This window comes from Pinus tabuliformis, chromosome 4_1 (assembly GCF_031772625.1).
Source record: "Pinus tabuliformis cultivar Carrire ecotype Pingquan chromosome 4_1, CPIR1, whole genome shotgun sequence".
NCBI classification, from domain to species: Eukaryota; Viridiplantae; Streptophyta; class Pinopsida; order Pinales; family Pinaceae; genus Pinus; species Pinus tabuliformis.
In genome coordinates, this window is record NC_142303.1 from 604,370,095 (window position 1) to 604,385,913 (window position 15,819).

The window sequence follows — 15,819 nt, forward strand, 5'->3', positions numbered from 1 at the left end:
ACATGCTAGACTTGGTCTCTATACGAATCTTTTGAAGGAACAATGCTTAGCTTGTGGAGATGGATATCCTTGAAACTTGGCTAATAATACATGATTAATATTAGAGATACTAGAATTTATTTTATGCTCAATCTATTCTAGTCATTTTCTAAATGTTAGGGTTGCGAAGATTAACAATAATTTGAGTTCCTTTTCCAAGGTACATTTTGGCACCAAGCAATCAACTTTTCCTAGCAGGCTTCAAGTCTAGGAAAAAAATGGATTGCTAAAGAGAGTGATGGTTGAAAAATAATCTTGTTTCAAGCCTTGCCATATAAATGTGTATATATACAAACATATCACAGCATGGAGTAAGAGATGAAGACATCCATTTAAGATTTTCCATGGATTTGATAATCCAACGAATACATACTACAAGGCCTAATTAATGATGAAAACAAAGCTAAAGCAGTTAGAGATTTTTGGGAAGAGACATATACTCTAGAGCCCACTTGTAACTTAACTATATGGAAACCATGTTCCTTTTCTCAAATCCCCAAAGGAAAGCATTATGATCTTGAGCCCATTATAACCTACCTTATAGGGCATTAAGCAAGAGGAACCAAAAGAGGCTACCTCTTTGGTATTTGTGATCGAGGTGCCACCAAGGTACTAAATAAATCCAGCAACTTGAAGGCTTGCAAATACAAAGTGCACAACACAACACAAAACGACAATGCTAAGATACAACTTGATGCAATATGACGCCAACTAGAAACATGGGAGCTACAGAGTGCCTCTGAGAATGTCTAGCAAAGTAAGGAAAGAAATGACATGAATGCAACATCCATTACACAAGAACAATTCAAATACTTTTAATAATTTTCAATAATATCCTAGCCTCATATGTCATGAAAAAACAATAGTTATAGTACTAGAGTCTTATTTCTAGCAAACATAAACAGTAAGTACTACGATCAAAAGCAGGTATCACTACTAACATTTTTCAGTCAACCATACTTATAAAGCTATATCATCCTCGATGGACAAACTCAATATTCGTGTCTTCGTTCAACTCAATACAATCTTACCTTGTAGGCCTAGTAACTATGTTTCTTCATGTTCATAAAAAAAGTTAATGTCCTTCTTATATTACCAGGTGTATATGCCTATTTCGTTTACTGCAAAATACCTCAACAGGGATCTAACAAGATTCGTTTGCAAAATTCAACTATGTTACCTCTACGTGCAAGCTTAGGAACTCATTGTACCTCCACAAGACTTTGATGAAATTTATTCAAGTCTGCAGACCTGCCATGAGCTCCTCTGAGCAATCACAAATTTCCACCTAATCTTTAAGAAGAATTTGTGGCCAATCTTTCCTTACAACTTCCAAGCAATTGAAATTTTTCTATCCATTCCTGAGCCTCCAAACTCCTGAGATACAGAATATCATTTTTTGATGAATACAATTTATCCTTGTATAGATCCTGAATTTCTTTGAAATTCTCTAATCAAATTTGACAGTGTTAACTTTGTTAACTTCATCACTAATTATATGGTTCGACATGGATTATGATCCACTATCTCCTAGATTTATGCCTTAATTCCCTTCTAAGTGGTTCCTTTGTTAAATAATGCTCAATCATTGTCACTTGGTCTCCCTCTTACAAGCATGCTACTCATTATGGTTTAGGGTGTGGTAGAGACTTGAAATTCATATTTTGAGTAACCTCCTTAGAAACTAATTTTACAACACTGCCTCCATAAATAATGAGATTGCAACACTTCCAATTTTACGTTTGGTCTTGAATGCAAATTTACTTTGCTTGGGTTCTTTCTCTTTAGGCTACTTGTTGGGATGCAAAAGTAATCCTCTAAAAAGAAGATTTTGTCCATGTGCTACATGAACTTGTTCTTTGTTTTGTTTGCCTAGTCTTATTCTCCTTGTTTGAAATATTCCCTAGTATCCTTCTTTCTCCCTTCTTTTTTGGTACCTTGGACATTTGGTATGCCTTATGTTTTTTCTCCCTACACTTAAAACAAGTGTCAGTGAATGTGCCTCTGCTTCTACCATTTCCTCTACCTTTTCTTTTAATATTTTGTTATGTATCATGAGAATGTGCATATACGTTCTCTGTCATTACTTTTTATTATGCATTTTTAAAAACAAAGGTGTGAAAGGGCCTCTCATGTGATCAATACTTCAAGGTCAATCCAGTAAATTCTACCACAAGAATGAAGACATGAAATTGGAGAAATAAGACAATAAGTAAAAGTACATCACGGGTTTTTTCTTTTGGATTTTCTTGCTTCATTCTAATCTCTAATATGCATTTAGAAAAACAAAAAGTTGTAAAAGGGCCTCTCATGTGCTCAATACTACTTCAAGGTCAATCCAACAAAGTTATGTACAAGGATGAAGACATGAAATTGGAAAAATCAAAATCTAATTGAATTGCATCATAAACTTCTTTTGGCTCCCTTTAGCTCTGTTCTAATATTTTCACTACCTCTACTACACATCTTAAAAATCAAAGTTGTAGAAAGGCCTCCCATGTGATCAATACCACTTTAAGGTCAATCCAAAAAAGTCAAAAATACTAATAGAGACATGAAATTACATAAATCAAAGAATATCTAAATTACATCATAGGATTTTCTTTTAGCTTTACTCGCCTATGTTTTAATAATATCTACCTTGCATTTACAAAATCAAATCTGGAAAAGAGCCTTTCATGTAATCAATAAAACTAGGTCAATCAAGTAAAGCTCTTATATTGGTATTTAGTTGGGAATTAATAAAATAATATTATATGTTATATTCTCTAATATGCATTTGGAAAATCAAAGTTGTAAAAGGGATTTCATGTGCTCAATACTTCAACGTCAATCAAGTAAAATCCTACTCATGATCAACCAAGGTTTGTGAACTGGGCCGGTCAAGCTGAGGCATTGTTATAGCCCAATAACTAAATTGCATCATAGGATTTTTCTTTTAGCTTTCCTCAACTTTATTTTAATAATATCCATTATGCATCTAGAAAATCAAATCTAGAAAAGGGCCTCTCATGTGGTCAACACAGTAAGGCTCTTTTAGCGATGATTTTTTGGACATTAATTAAATTATCTTATCTATTCTATTCTATACTATGCATTTTCGAAAATCAAAGATGTAAAAGGGTATCTCATGTTCTAAATACTTCAATTTCAATCAAATAAATTCCTCCTTGTGATCAACCAAGGTTCACAAACTGGGTCAGTGAAACTTGGGTACTATTATAGCCCCTAAGGTCAATCTAGCAAAGTTGAGTATAAAAAAGAAGACATGAATTTGGAGAAATGAGAAAAAAAATTAAATTGCATATTGAACTTTTTCTTTTAAATTTCCTTATTTATGTTCTAATAACCTCTATTGTGCACCTATAAAATTGAAGTTGTAAAAGGGCCTCTCATGCTATCAATACTTCAAGGTCAATCCATTACAAGCAGGCAATGCAAGCACAGAGGAACGAGTTGAAGTTCGTAAACTAATATTGTTTGGAAGACACTAGTATTTCAAGGATCTATCAATTTAAATTAATATATAGGATGTGATGCATTTACAATGATGGGGACCATCTAAATTTGACATATTTGAAATTAGCTCTGAGCAAACAATCCTATTCATGGAAATCCTTCAGAAAAGAAGAACATAAGAAGCACAAATTCTTCAAGGATGTGTGGCCTCTTGACCCATATCAATGAACCCCTCAACTACAGTACCTCAACATCCAAGTCACTAAGACTCTAACCACTTACAAGGAATCAAAGAGGTGAGTCAATCCCTTGCTGCCACATTGCACAAGAAGATAGGAGCCAAAAAGTTGTTGCATTGGGAGTTTAGAGGTCTGCTCCAAACTCCTCACTTAGAATAAATAGATCAAGGTAATGTTCAACATATTTTAGAGTGTGCGACATAGGTATAACAATTTAGATAAATAAACAAGGTAAATCATGTGAGATTTAAAATGTGTGCATGACATCTTCAACAGAGAATAATTTGCAGTAGAAGACATTATAGATACTCATACTTTTTGGCCCCTGGCCTTCTGTGATTCCCTGGAATTTTTACAATACAACAAACCAGTGCCTTAACAAAAAAAAAAGCTAGAAAAAGGATAGAGGGTTATTGTTCCTTGAGATACATACACCACTACCACCACGCTACCCCAAAGCTCTGCCATGACATAGAATAAACAAAAACACCATATCGGAAGAATGGCAATGGACATAGAAATCTATGCCCTAAAATTTTTAGCAATGAATATGTTGGACTATTTATACTTCTTCTGTCTATCTCAACTTCCCTCTCAACTACAAAGTCTCATGGAGGACAAGGGTACAGGGGCTGTAAATATTTACCGAGTACAGAAGTATGATGGCTACTGTCAAGGAAAGTTAGTGGCAAGGGTGCTTATTGATTCGAGCTTGCCAGTGATTCTGACCACACTTTTGCTAGCATCATTGAGGATATCTGAGCTGACCATGCTATCCATCGGGACATTGGTACTAAAATTGGGTGTAGGCATTGTCAATTCGAATTGATTCATAATCTTGCGAAGACTATTTTTTAGGGGGGTTGGTTCTGGCATGTCAGCAATTTCAATAGGCACCCAAAGTCATATCCACTATGGAAGGTAATCCAATGCACATTTTCATTCAACACAATGCCCGATGACATGAGAAGCTCGCTCAAATGATGTGAATTGATACCCTTCTTCTCATTCTTCTTGAAATATATCCCACTTTGTTTCAACAACTCAATGGAATCCTATGCATAGACATCAACATTGATGTTGAATTCCCTGAAATTGAATTTCTAGACACAGTGCTCATACGTCCCACATGTGCAAAAATTTCCATCTTCATCCTAGAATGTGAGGCCCAGTTGAATCAATTTCAAGAGATCCACATTGGTTCCGAGCATTTGTTAATGGAACTTTAGACTATTTATAAAAACCCCCATGGGTCTAACTACAACACCAATGAACTTTGTGTCCATGGCTAGATAAGGTAAATCATCAGTTATTTCACAAATTAAATCAAATTCATCTTCAAGGTTATCTTCCCATACCTCACGTATGTGAAGAGCGCCCTTCTGAGTTGTTGATATGTAACCCAAAACCCTACTCTTCTCGGCTCAGAACTCCAAATCCCCAACATAGAGAGAAAATTGTTATGAATGTACGTTGTGGGACTCATCCCTACAACCTCTGAAATTAACAAAATAAAATGATGCGCAATAAGTAAAGGAAGATGCATTGGCCATGAGTAAACAAACAAAAATCATCGAGCTAAATGATAAACCAAACTTGACGGATGCCCACAACAAGAAAATGGAAAAATTGAACCCCTGATATGCAGATAAACTAGTCTCATCAGATACCCACAACAAGAAAATGGGAAAACTGAAGCCCTGATATGCGAATATGTGGTGATGGAGTCTATGTATCGGCCTAATCAATGGTTAAAAATATTTTAAATGATCAGGCAGAGCAGAGTAAAAGGGTAGACAATGGTTTGCTTGACCATTTTCGAGACAAAAACTCCTGTTGGCGTAATTAAAAAAATATTTGAAATATAAATTAATTTAAATTTAAAATAATAAAATAAAACAAAATTTCTTATTTTATAAATAGAGGTTCACCATGAGAAACCATATTCATCATATAGATCTTAAGCTCCTAGTTTACTTATTTATTGGTTATAGTTTATTTTTTTTCTATTATGGAGTTTTTTGGGGTATATTTTTGGTCAAATTTGTCAGAAATTTAAAATACATTTTAAATAACAAAAAAGGAAAAAAAAAATGAAAATTTATTTCATAAATTCCTAAAGAAATCCTTTAAAACCTTAAATAATTAGAAAAAAACATTTTTACCATTCAAAATTAGAAAATATATATTTAATAAACAAAACATTGCAAGTAAGAAAAAACTTTAAAACCTAAATTATAGTTTGTTTATGGTATTTTGTGGTTTTCTAGGTTGGTTTTGTGATTTTCTTTGTTTTGAAGGGTTTTTTTTATGGTATTAATGGTTTTGGTATGGTTGCTTGTTTTTGTAAATTAATTTTTTTAATTTTGCAAAAAAAATTAAATAAAAAAGACAAAAAAGATAGAATACTTACCTTTGTTTGAACCTCTGGTATGTTGGCAAGGTCATTGGTGATATTGGTTTAAACACTCGATGCTTCAATTACTCGATCAAGCTCCAATACTCTCAGTTGAGCTACCTAAACACTCTCGATCAAGCTCTCAAATGGCTAACAGTCTGTGCAAATGGTATGTGCAGAATGCGATGGTATATGTAATAAAAAAATGGCTTGATCAAGCCATTTTTTTAGCACCTAAGGAGCTCAATCAAGGGCTCAAAAAAAGGCTCGATCAAGCACTTGAATTTCTAGATCGATCCATATTTTTTTCCACCTAAACATTCCCTCTATTACCAAAAAGTGTAACCCAAATCCATGTTTTCACGATTATATCTGGTGTCTTCATGTGTTGAATGTATCTCTTGTGTGAATTCTTTTTAATTCTGTTAAAATATCTCTTTGATAACTGCAAAAGGAACAATTAAAAGTTGAACTCATACATAAACCATTAGTTGCAAAATAAAATACCTGAGAAAGGAAAGTAAGCTGCATTAAATAATTGAAAAGACAAAATTATTGATTCACACCCCCTCTCAATAAGTTCCAAGTATATATCACTTGCATCATTAACATTGTTCAATTAATGGGAGCTTGTTAATAATACATTAAATGATGTAATTTCCAACGTCATGAAAGGTAGCAGTATCATCAAGATAAACGAATAGGAAAACACAAAAATGGACACTGATATTACCCTTGAAACTTGAAGGGAAAAACCAACAAATGTTTATTTTATTAAATTTTTTGTGGAGTTCACCCCTCACTCAATGGAAACAAGGGATTTCATCCCTTTTCCATTATTGAAATTGTAACCACCTTCTCCCACACTTACCCAAGTTTACCAATCCACATGGCTAAATATGTGACAAAGAGTTACCATGACATGACTCAACCCACTTTCACCGATCTGCAAGGGTAAACATGAAATGAGGGCTACTATGACATGATTCAACCTCCTAAGTATAGTTAAGGAAGTGCAATCGACAAACCCAAACTTTACTGACCTTCATTAGGAGCTACAAACCCCCCAGGAGAAAAACAACCACTCCAAGTCCCATAACCCTGAGCTAACTTACCTTCTGAGTGTTTTGTACCCCCATTCCATTGCATAACAAGGCAAGCCAGCAACTGTAACCCTCCAGTTACATGGATAACCCTACCTCCTAGCGACTACAATCTAGAATTCCCAATTATGTGCATGCGACGCCGGATTCTGAGCCACTTTTTCAGGGCTAAGATCTAGACCTCTACCCAGAACTTAATGAGACTTTCCATAATGTTAAAATACATCGATACAAAGAAAATACAAAAATTAGTTAAGCACTTGACCTAACCAGGCCTAAACATGATAGACATTTCTTCAAACACATTGTAAACATATAATTTATAGGTCATAAATGCATGTCTGAACATAAGGTTCTCATACTTATATGATAATCATCAAGAAGGTCTGATGCCCTCTCATAATAGTCGTAATAACATTTGTTAGGTCATGCATTCAATAACCAATCATTTATCAATCAAAACATGATAATAACCATAGCTAGAGTCTATCATAAATCCATGCTTATAACCGACATATAACCATAATAATAACAATGATAGAACAACCATCAAAGTCACATCATTACAAGTAAATTTACTCATGAAATACAAGAGGAAAAGAGATCTTATTAACATATGAAAAATCCAACCAACTCAATGACTTCCTCGTACCACCTAACCATAGATTATACTGAACCAAATATTTCTTTCAACCAATCACCCTTGTGCCATATTCCAAGCATGAATGTGGGACTCACAAAAAAAAAACAATGGCTTCCTCATGCTTTACCGTAGTCCCACCAAAAACTAGTCAAGGGACTCCTAGGTTTGAAACCCTCATCTATACAACTAGACTTTACAACAATCCCACCATTACCGGTTAAGGGATTCCTAGGCCCAAATAAGAAACATACACTATTGGGCTTTACCACAATCCCACCAAAACCGGTCAAGGGATCACTCAGACCTAAAAATATTGGATGCATTTGAATTTCTTCACCAATACCTCAAGGAAATTTCTTGTCTCCACCCTCAAGCTTTACTGCAATCCTACTATTACCGGTCAAAGGAGGCGTAGGCCCTTGGGAATTTTCCTGAGACCACCTCACCCAATTCCAAAGCCATCCAACAATCCAAAGCTAAACCATATGAAAGAACCCCATCACACCATGGCTATCCAGATTTGGAAAGGAAAAGCTAAAACCACTACCACACCTAGAAAAACCCATGCCAATAACAACAAGATAACCAAATACACACATGCATGTAATGTGCATGGAAAAACTAGAAAGGAAATCATACATGAAACTTGATACTTGCAAGTAATGTTGTTGTAGCTGCTTGATCCAACTCTTCCATGCTTGATCCTTGTTTCCATTTACTTTATTTTCCTTCCTTTTCCTTCATTTATCCAATGCTAGAGTGCTACAAGAATGCTCTAAGTTTCCAAGATTGTGTGAGAGAGAGAATAGAGAGAGAGCCCCGAAACTGAACTGGCAAAAGCTATGGATTGACCCTCATAATCCTTTTTATTATTGAGGCCTCTATTTTCTTAAATTTCCTCTAATTTTCCTTCAATTTTCTCCTCACATGTGACCTACAACCTTTCACCTTCCTTTTCTCCTATTTTCCATTATTTTCATAAATAAATGTCAATTAACGCTTATTTTCCTTTTCAAAGCCTTTTCCATTGCCTTTTCCATTTTCCCCTTAACCATAATAAACCAAGTGAACACCCACTAGGATTTTTTTCCCAACATTAAGCTTGGAATATGTGTCCCATGACCTTGGTCTTATTTTTTCCTTTATTAACTCTATTACATGAACTTTTAACCTGTGGTTGTTACAAAATCCTCCCCCTTAGGAGAACACCATCCTTGGTGTTCTATGACACCTACAACTAGTAAGATTGCTAAAAACAAAAACATACCACCCATGGAGCTTTATAACTTAGCTTGATGTTGTATTTACAATCAGCCACCTGCTAAAAAGCAAAACCAACATGACAACCATACTGCTTATTGCAACTTTATAACACAACTCGTTGTAGTATTTACAATGAAAACCATACATGAATATATACATATACCAAAAATAATTTTCCTTCATTGGCAAATAATGAAGGATACATAGCCTACATCTAATCAACCATCTCCCATGTAGCTTCGTTGGGCCCAAAGTGCTTCAACAGCACTTTAACTTGCTCGATTGCTCGGTTTTAGAGCATGAGCATATTTCACTTCAACATGCACTGAGGTTTTGTCTAGAATTATCCTTTTGGTTCCACTTGCAATACAGACCGGTCAATCGCATGATCAACATCTTTCACATACTTCTTAAGAAATGACACATGGAAAACATCATGGACTTTCACTATCATAGGTAGTGTAAGTCTATAGGTCATTGATCCAATCCTCTCAAGGATGTTGAAAGGCTTGCAATACCAAGGTGCCAACTTCACAAATGACCCAATCCTCAAGGAGCTCTTCTTGGGCTTGATGCGTAAGTACACATGTTCCCCAACATGAAACTCCTTAAATTCCCTCTATTGATATGCATAACTCTTCTGGTTATCCTGTGTTTTGTTGGGTGAAATATTTAAGGATATTCCAGGTGTCCTTTCCCCCATTTTTAGCCATTTTCCCTCATTTGAACCTACAATCTCCCTAGTACAATGTCACTACCTCTAATAAAGAAGAAATATTTTCTTTGACGTATTATTATGTTATTTTCTGCTAAGTATTGAATGAAACGATGCTTTCTTTGGGATGACTAACTAGGGTATCTCTGGAAGAGTTCTTCATAATGTTTTTCTTTTAGTTATTGCCATAGCTAGTGATAGCCATGGATGAATGGTTGTTGCTATTTCTTTTTGCTACATGGTTCAAGTTGTTTTTACACCTCGGGTTTGTCATTTTCTGTTGTACACAGTTCGAGTTGTTGTTACACCATGAAGCTTTTGTTACACCATGAATTGTCAAGAATGTAGTTATTATTTTTAATGACAAATGTCAAGGGCCGCATAAAGTAATTCCATATGGACAGTTAAGAAGATCTAAGCAGTTATAATTGTGTCTAAACAAGAGTGGTGTAACCACAACAAATATTTATTGAAACAACTTGTAACAATTTATATTTTTTTATCATCTATGTTAGCTTAATCAGCATGAGAATCGCAAATTCTCATGACTGATTCGTTTTACTAATTTTGGGACTCTGAAAAGAATTTATAAAAATATATTAGTCTCAAGTGAAAGGGGACGAATAGAACAAAGACAATAACAAAAATTTGATCTTGTACTCTTCAGCTATTTTGAATATAACCATATCTGGTGATGTTATCGTAATTTTTGCGTTGAACTTTTTACTAGTTTTCGTTTTCTTCCTGCACCCTGCTAGGGAGGAAAGGCCCTCCTCTTTAGCCGGGATCACAAATTTGTTAGGATATTTATTTCTTGCATGTTTTAAATGTTGATTTCTTATCATCACTGTACATGTTCATCGTGGGATAGATATACTTCTGCTTCCAGATTTATTGTGTGTTGTTACACGGACTAATCAATTCCATGTTATTTCAGTCTTGTTATATCTTTAGCTGATAGTGTATGGTGCACCTATATTCATTATGAGGTGTTTATTATTTCCTTTCCGAGTGTTTTCATCTCTGTGGTGTGCTTTTTAATTCTTGCAAGTTTCTGTATTTCCATTCTGTAAGAGTATTTTAATTTGTACAAGCATGTTTAATGACATCTTTTCTTTTCTATTTTACGTGGCTATTACATGTATCAGCACAGATAATACATACACATTTCAAATAAAAACACTCACCCTGGTTGATAATTAATGATTGCGGAATTGATAAAATTGACCAAACATTTTGGCGTCATTGCCAGGGAAAGTTGTTAATTGATACAGTCAATGAGCGCTTTCTTTTGAATTTACTTTTGATAGATTATTTCTAATCTTACAGGCATTGAGCGATAAGATGAGACATAAGAACCTGCACATCGCTCTAATATACCTGAGTAGGCCCACCACTGTAATAATTAGAAAACTTAGGGTGTGTCAATTTTTTTAATTTTCTTTTGATAGCATGTCTTTAATTTTACAGGCAATGGGTTGTAAGACAAGGGGTAAGAACCTACACATCACTCTAATATGCCTGAGCAGGCTCACCACTGTAATAATTAAGACACTTAGGGTGTGAAACCAAATACACATAGGATCCATGTGTAGGATATATGAGTGAAGAAGAAGAAAATCTAGAAACTCTAATAAATCTATAAGGAAAAGGAGTCATAAAAATAAAAAGAAAATTATTGATCAAGGGAGAAAAGAATTTGTCCAATAATTGATCTCAAAAGCATAGAGAGAGAAGTCAACACCACATAGAGACGTAAGAAAAATAGACACACAAAACAATACTACTTCTACATCAAAAATAGGAGTATCTGGTTCCTCTATTTTAGGACCCCATTTTCCTCAAACTAGCCTACAACTTCCCGAATTTGTAAGCTTAACTTAGGAACAACATGGAGAAACTAGTGGCTAGGATTTTTAACTAGAAGGACAAGGGGAAACCAGTGGGAATCATCAAGAACCAAATCGAAAGAACATTCTTCTACTTTTCAATACCCAAACTCAGGCAATGCAGTAAAACAACCAGTCCTAGAACAATCTGAGCCATTATCACAAGAGTCTCTATCTACAGAACATTCACCTGAACAATCTTTAGAAGGATACTCACTAGAACAAGAATCAAGAGAATTTCCAATGGGGGGTAACAACAACAATAATGGGACAGATGCCACTATTACCACTTTTGAATTTCCAATAAGTGATATAAAGGGAGAAGCCCCCATGAAAAATATCACTCTATTAGCCCTTCCGTCTTTCCATGGATTGATTGTAGAATACCATGATACTTTTTTGTTTGAGTTTGATTTTTTTTGCAGGAGTTATGATTACACTTCATATGCTCAGAAGCTAAAACTATTTCCTACCACTCTGAAAGGAGAAACATTAAGATGGTTTATGGGACTAGGTTCTACCATTATCCGGACATGGGGAGATATCAAGACTATATTTTTGGCAAAATACCAGGATTATTGTCTAACCATAAATCTAAGAGAGAAGATATTTTGAATGGCACGGAAGGAAGAAAATAACTTGGAATATTATGTAGAGAGGTTCCATTATAATTTACAAAGGTCCAAACATAGCGATCTGGATCCAAATATTTTGAAAATAATATTCATCTGAGGAATGAGAGATGACTGCCTTGACATGTTGAACTTGTTAGGAAAAAGAGATATATCTCAGGAGCCATATGATGAGACAATAAAAATTTGATTAAGGTGTTCGCAAGGAGCGTCACGAGGAAGAAGTATGGCATGAGATGCCTCAATTAAAATACAAAAATACGAAAATGGAGGTGTGACTAGAGTTGAGATTGGAAACCTATTTGAAAATATTAAGACTGATCTTGTCAGTACCTTATCTGCCTAATTGACGATAGCACAAGTGAAAAAGGCACAAGATGAATCTGACAAGGCCTTGGCTGTGTTCTACCTAAAATGTAAAGAGAAACATTCCATGAAGGAATGTAGAATCAATGGCATCAACTTGTACAATGTTTGTGACTTAGAGCATTCTATAGGTTATTGTCTAGAGATCCCAAGACTGAAGGAAGCACGCAAATAATTAAGTGAGGAGGTTCAGTCTTCTTACTTTATTGGGTCCAGGAAGCCTTGGAAACCATGACCACCAGGTATGTCTCAAGATTTTTCTTTCAATCTGTGGAATAATGTATATAATGCTCAACAATTCACATGGAAATAATCTACTCCTCCAGCTCAATTTCCTTCACCATGGAACCAATGGTCTCCTTCTCCACCTTTTCAATGTCCTCTGGATCAATTTCCTTCACCATGGAACCAATGGTCTCCTTCTCTGCCTTTCCAGTATCCTCCATCTCAGCTATATTCTTGGCCCCAGAATTGGAGTGGAAACTTTTTAGGCCCCATCCCTCCTGAGTTACCGATGCAGAAGCAATTGCAACTTCCACCTCTCTCATCATCTGCTACTACTCTCCCATATGTCCCCAATTACCTATACAGTCTAACCCAAACACAAATAATAAGGCAACTTAGAATATAGAAGCCCCGACTTCTTTCTAGATTTACTACACTAACCCTGTTAGATGTAATGAGATCCACCTTCGATCAGGAAAAGTAGTAACCTCAAAAAACCTCCCCTATCATTACTAAATAAGAATGTGAATCAACTAGGGATGATCCTGTGGATTTTGACGAAATTGATACACTTGTAACAACTGATTCAAATAATGTTGACCCATCTGTAAGAACCAATCCAATTGTTATAGTAACCAAGGATCCTCCATATCCGCAAGGACTAGCTGAAACTATGATAATTCCATCGCCTGAATATGATTTACTCAAGGAGTTAAAAAAATATACACATAAGGATTCCCTTAATGAAAGCCATTAAGGATGCTCCCATCTATGAAAAAACATTAAGAGACCTATGTTTTAAGAAACCTGGAAGGAAGCCCAAAGATCCTGTTACCATCCATGTCATGGGAAAATTGTCGGAACTAATGACTGACCAAATACAACAACCCTAGGAATCCTACAGTCATTGTTTATATTGATGGGAAGCCCATTCTAAACACATTAATTGATTTAGGGACAACAATCAATGTAATGACTAAGGAAATCTTCACCATTGTGGGACTGCAAGGGCAGAGACAAACACCTACAATTCTAGAACTAGTAGATAGGTCACATGTTAAACCTGAAGGAGTGGTAGAGGACATAGTCATCACAGTGGATTCCTGGAGGTATCTAGTAGATTTACTTATTTTGCAAACCAAATCAAATCTGGGGGGACATCCTCTGATATTGGGAAGGCCTTGGTTGGCCTCTGCAGATGCATTCATAGGTTGTAGGTCAGGATTCATGACGATTTCAGATGGATAAGCCCCAAAGGACCTCAAACTTTATCCTCTTGCAAAACCAAGTAAGTATTTGGAAAATATATTATGGGATGAATTTAAACCTAAATCGGATCATTCTCAACCACTCCTCACTCTTGGCAAAGCCCAATATTTTAAGAATGAAACCAAGGATAATATTATCAATGGATTTATCAACAATTCCCTTGTTGTTACTTTTATTGATGATTTAGGGGTAGAAGATACCACCCCTAATGTCAAGAGAACCCCAATTGAAATAGAGCCAGGAAATTTTTTAAATATTAATCTTAATCTAACTCCGGAATAGAATAGGATGATGTTACAACTATTACAGAGACATAAAAAGGCATGTGTGTGGGATTACACAGACATGAAAGGCATTCACCCTAACTTGTGTACCCACCACATCTACTTGAAAGAAGGTTGCAAGCCAGTTAGGTAGCCACAATGATGCATGAACCCAACACTCAAATAAGTAGTAAAAGAACAATTGCAAAAACTTCTAAATTCCAACTTCATTTATCCCATTTCCGACATCCAATGGGTATCTCCACTTGTTATTGTTCCTAAAAATAATGGAAAGTGGAGGATATGTGTATATTACAGAGAAATTAACAAAGACACTCAAAAGGACCATTTCCATTTGCCATTTATAGATCGGTTCCTTGAAACCTTATCTGGAAAAGAGTTCTTTTCATTTCTAGATGGGTTTAGTGGTTATAATCAGATATAGATTTCCCTAGTGGGTCAGGAAAAAACCACCTTTACTTGCCCTTGGGGGACTTCTGCATACAAATTTCTCCCTTTTGGACTTTTTAATGCGCCAAAAACCTTCCAAATAATTTTCTAAATGATTTTTTAGATGTATTCATGGATGACTTTACACCTTATGGTGATGATTTTGAACCAATGTTAGCCAATCTCGAAAATTTAGTGCTAGAGTGATGTGAACAAAATAATGTTTCTTTAAGCACTGAAAAATTTCACATGATGATAAATGAAGGAATTGTTCTTGGGCATTATATTTCTGCTGCAGGAATAAAAGTAGATCCTATTAAGATAATTCTGAAAATTCCAACTCCCAAAACACAGAAGGAGGTATGTATTTTTTTGGGACATGCAGGGTTTTACCGGAGGTTTATAGAAAAGATTTCAGATATTTCATCTCTATTATTTTCTCTTCTTACTAAATATATGGAATTTTTTTGGACAATGAATTATGAACATGCCTTGGCAGAGTTAAAGCAGTGTGTATCAGCAACCCCTATTTTGTGAGGACCAAACTAGGATTTGTCATTTCACATAGCAACTTATGTATCTAATATTATTGTTGGAGTTGTGTTAGATAAACTAAAAGACAAGAAGCCATATTCCAGCTACTACATCATCAAGAAACTGACTCTAGCAGATTTAAATTATACAGTTACACAAAAAGAGTTTCTTGCAGTAGTGCATGCCATTAATAAATTTAGACACTACATTATAGGTTATCAAGTATTTGTGCACATTCACCACTCTGTCATTCATTTCTTAATAAATAAACATGTTACTAATGGTAGGGTTACACATTGGTTGTTGTTGTTACAAGAAGTTGATGTAAAAAT

At 35.2% G+C, this 15,819-nt stretch overlaps 1 pseudogene; it reads right to left on the bottom strand.

Moving 5' to 3' along the window:
• Positions 1–4,591: 4,591 nt before the first annotated feature.
• LOC149177452 (putative CCR4-associated factor 1 homolog 6 pseudogene) lies at positions 4,592–13,294 on the bottom strand (annotated as a pseudogene).
• Between the last annotated feature and the right edge of the window lie 2,525 nt (positions 13,295–15,819).